This window comes from Dendropsophus ebraccatus, chromosome 9 (assembly GCF_027789765.1).
Source record: "Dendropsophus ebraccatus isolate aDenEbr1 chromosome 9, aDenEbr1.pat, whole genome shotgun sequence".
Classification (NCBI taxonomy): Eukaryota; Metazoa; Chordata; class Amphibia; order Anura; family Hylidae; genus Dendropsophus; species Dendropsophus ebraccatus.
The window spans coordinates 45,478,372-45,483,299 of record NC_091462.1 but is presented as its reverse complement, the minus strand read 5'-3'; positions in this window follow the sequence as shown (position 1 = coordinate 45,483,299).

Below are 4,928 nucleotides of genomic sequence, written 5' to 3'. Positions count from 1 at the left end.
GTAAGTTTTGGTAAAAAATCATCGCAATTTTTTTGAGCAAGTGGTTGACTACGTTTTTGTGTATGTTAATATTAAATGTAGATGGAAACAGTCAGACAGATGGAAAAACGCATTGTGAATCTAGCCTTAGACACACCAGTGAAACTTTAGATGTTCGGAATCAGGGGGCATGTCCTATGTGAGCGGTTCCTGGTCCAAGTTTAAAAAATGATGAGTAGTCTTGAGCGGACCTGTCAAACTGTTTGGGTTTAGCAACATTCTCCGAACCCAAATGCTTGTTTTTCAATTCCTCATGGCTGTAGAAGTTGGATGCAGACCTAGGGCTGGCAGGAAAATGTGGATACAGTCTATGGCTATGTTCACACAACATAATACAATTACTGTTGTTTGACACAGCCATTGGTCTCAGTGTCAAACAACAGCCGCTCTATTAAGTGTTCCTCCAGCTGGAATTGCATTCTTTTTTACCCATAGAAGTCTGCTGACCGTATGGGTGTGTGACCACACAGTGTGTGAACTGTATATTTCCTGTGGCCATTGTTCGCAAACTGCAGCCGTAGAAAATAGACATTATCATTGTTTTGTACGGCCACAGTAAACAACGGCCGTAGTTAATGCACTATGCGCACAACAATGGACGTTATTCTATTGAAATCAATAGAACTAAATGAATTCAGAAACCTATGGCCTTTGTTTTCAATGACCACTACAGCCATAGTTTCCCAAATTCATTACAGTGTGTGAACAAAGCCTATGGCTGAACAGTTTGACAGGTATGCTCTATATTAGTGATGAGCCTCAGGGTCCACCTAGTGGAGCTCTACTAAAGAGGTAGTGTGGTGTTTAACTTTTATTCACTAAATAACACACATTACAAAGTTATACAACTTTGTAATGTTTGTTATTTAAGTGAATGGCCCCCTTTCCCGTCCCCCCCCCCCACCTTGGAAGTTTGGTGCATTATACGTATTACGTATTCGCTGTCAACGCGGCAGAGGGGGGGCGTCATGAGGGACAGCTGGAGCGATCCGGCCGGCCTCCCTAAGGTGACGTCATCGACCAAAGATGTCGGCCGGGGTCGACAGCGAAAACGTAAGTATAATGCACCACACTTCCGGGGTGGGGGGAACACGGGAAAGAGGGCCATTCACTTAAATAACACACATTACAAAGTTGTATAACTTTGTAATGTGTGTTATTTTATGAATAAAAGTTAAATGCTGCACTACCCATTTAAAGACTTCAGAGCTTCCCAGTGTGAGAGGACACAGAACTATCAAGTTGGGGTTGAGGCTGGTAATGAAATTGGTGATATTGTCCAAGTGGAGCAGCTTTTTTTTGTATACTGTGCACAGTGTTGCCTTTGTTTGTTTTTGGGCATGACAAATCGTGATCCCTGAGAGGTTGTCACATATGGTGGAGGAATAATTTAAAGGGGTTATCCAGCGCTACAAAAACATGGTCACTTTTCCCCCTCTCTTGTCTCTAGATTGGATGGGGTTTGGGACTCCATTGGGTGGGGTTTGGTTCCATTGAAGTAAATGGAGCTCAATTGCAAACCACACCTGAACTGGAGACAAGAGAGGGGGGAAAGTGGCCATGTTTTCTGTGGGTCTGTATGGGACTTTGTCAGATGCATACAAGACCTGCAGCATTGTGAAGATATAGCCAAACAGAAAAGTCATGTCCAAAGTGACTTACGATATGGATAATTGCTTATTTCTTTCCTCTTTGGATAAACACATTTTTTCCGGGTCAATAAAATTTGTATATATACCTTTATCGCAAGGTGCAGAAATAAATAGTCATCTATTCACCCTAAGGCTGGGTTCACACTATGTTTTTGTGCTCCGTTTTTTGCAAAAAAATAATGAAAAGACAGATGCATTTGTGTGCATCCGTTTTGATCAGTTTTTCCATTGACTTTGATTATAAAAACGTAGTCAATCTCATTTTTGTGTCTGTTTTAAAAAAAAAAAAAAAAAAAAATCCGTTTTGATCTGTTTTTTTTTTTTTCTTTAAATAATGGAAGTCAATGGAAAAATGGATCCAAACGTATGCACACAAATGCATCAGTTTTTTTCATCAGTTTTTCGCAAAAAAACGGATTGCAATGTGAACCCAGTCTAACCTGGAAAGTACTGGTTTGGCTCTTGCGTGTCCACCTCACCTCAGTAAATTCCTGCAACATTCCTGTGTATGGCCCAGGAGGAATAGTGCAGGAAATACTGGTATGGGGTGTTGATATGAAAGAGTTGTATAAATTATTGGGGATACTAAACATTGTGCATCAGAATCCGGCTTACCAGGGCAGGTGCCAGGGCCCAGTCCCGCCAGGTCCGTTTTTATTACTCACTCAGCACCAGGAGAAATCCTGGTGTCTGACGTGGGCTTGAGACGTGACGTCAGTGACAGAGGCGGGATCCGTTTCAAGTCCGCTCAGATCCCACCGCTGCCATATTGGAGAACTGTCTGGAGTTGTGAAAATCCAGCCTCTTGACCGGCCAGCCTGCTGTCTCCTCCGGTGCAGACAGCGTGATCTGCACTCCCTGCATCCTGCTGCTCTGGCCCAGACCTGACTAAACGAGTCCAGAGCAGCAGCTAAGCTCCCGGGCCAGAAGATTGGTGAGTGTAGAAAGATGAAGGGGGGCAGTGTTTTGTGAAGTGTTTATAGAACATGTGAAACTTCAATTGCTGCAAAACTACAACCTCATAATGTCCTGTTAGCAAAACATGATGGGAGTTGTATTTTGGCAATAGCCTAAGAGTCACTTCCTAGGAAACAGTGACTTGTGGGACAATATATTTAGTGTGGTGTTCTCTAACAAGTGACTTTCCAATTGCTGCAAAACTACAACTTCAATCATGCACTGCCAGCAGGACATGATGGGAGTTGTAATTTAATAACAGCTGAAGAGTCACTTGGGAAACAGAGAACACTGCACTAAATATACTGTCCCCCAAATCAGTGTTTCCCAACAAGTGTCTCTTCAGCTGTTATTAATCTAGAACTCCCATCATGTCCTGTCACTAGTGCATGATTGGAGTTGTAGTTTTGCAGCAATTGGAAAGTCACTTGTTAGAGAACATTTCACTAAATAAACTGTCCCCTAAATCACTAACATGTGACTTTCCAATTGCTGCAAAACTACCACTCCCACAATGCACCAGTGACAGGACATGATGGGCGTTTTATTTTGGAAACACCTGAAAAGCCATGGGTTGAGAAACAAAGATTTAGATGGACAATGGCAAAATTTATCTGGGGGGGGGGGGGGGGGGGCAATGACACAGCAGTTTATTCGGGGACAGTGGCACACTTTATTAGGGGGGCATTGTTATAGTTCAAAAGGGCTAAGTGATTTGGTCCACAAAGGGGCCTGCTGAGGCTTTGTTGCCCAACAGCCCACAAAGACCTAGAGACAGCCCTGATTGTGCATATTATGTATATAGATATATGGTATAAGGATACAGAAACAGTAACTAATAATAAGGGAAATATGGGATTATATGGTAATTATAGTGCTCTTCTTCTTCTGCTTCCGCTTCTTCCAGTCATTCTTCTGCGATTAATACAGCCCGAACTGCTTTGCACACAGACCCCATTCAAACTGCGTTTCGAAGTTCTCCGCGGTGACAGGTGTGCTATCTATTTTTTGTTTTGATCGGATTTGTCGTTTTTAAGAAATCTACGTTTCAAGACCCCTAATTTCCCATAGGAAATAATGGCCCATTAAAAATAATGGCCACACTGTAAATGCTAACAGCCAATAACAGCACATATGCAAATAGCTAAAATATAGCAGCCAATAGAAATTCTAAGGTCCTGTCAGTTAATGCCTCACAACATCCACACAGTCACATGTCCACTATTGGCCAATAGAAGATGTAGAAAATGAAAGGTCTTTAACGATTTTGTCTCACTGACATGAGTAAGATTGTCATGGTAACCAAGCAATGATCTTTACTATTATAAGTAGTAGAGTTCAGTCAGTAAAGTAGCAGAGCTGAGCCAGCCATGTAGCAGAACCTATACCCACACTACGTAGCAGAGCTGAGCCAGCCGTGTAGCAGAGCCGACACCCGCACTACGTAGCAGAGCTAAAGCTGTGTAGCAAATCTCTCTTAAAGGGACAGTAACCAAGTCGCTCTTAAAGGGGCAGTACTCAACCTGCTCTTAAAGGGACGGTACCCAAGTCGCTCTCAAAGGGACGGTACCCAAGTCGCTCTTAAAGGGACAGTACCCAAGTAGGGATGGTATCAAGGGTTAAAGTTTCTCTTAAAGGAAAGTCACTGTAAAAGGGGTGCTCTTTTCAAGCACTATGTATTTCCCTGGAAATGCAAATCTAGTATGTATATGTGATTTTTTTTCATAGTGGGTAGTTAATATGTAGTATACCAGAGCGCAATCTATGCGGCTGGGTTTAGGATGGCAAATGTGGTATTTTATATGTTTTATGAGGTATTTTGTTCTTATGTAAACTGTTATATGTATTTCTCTGTACCAGTGTACCTGGCAGGCAGAGAATGGGTTACATGCATTACACAGCACACCACACAAAATAGTGAGACCTACTGTCCCTATTGGGAACTGTACTGTAGCTAGTTTAAGAAGCCTCTAGAACTTGCAAGAAAGTGGGAGGAGCCGTGATAGGTTAGAAGAAGAAAGAACTCTCATTGGTGTACAGATCCTTGTGGTATATAAGAAAACAATAACCCTTTAGTTTCTACAGGTGTGCAATATTTGGACACAAATACTTGTAACAATGACCTCAAGTGGTAAAACTTTGGTACTGCTACATTACTACTTTAAATTTTAAGTACAGACTTTTGTGAAGTCTGTAACCAATAGCAACACCGTGGTGGGACACCACACACAGGTAACGCTGTGCTGAGAGTGCTGACGGACCAACCCCAGGAGGAGGAGG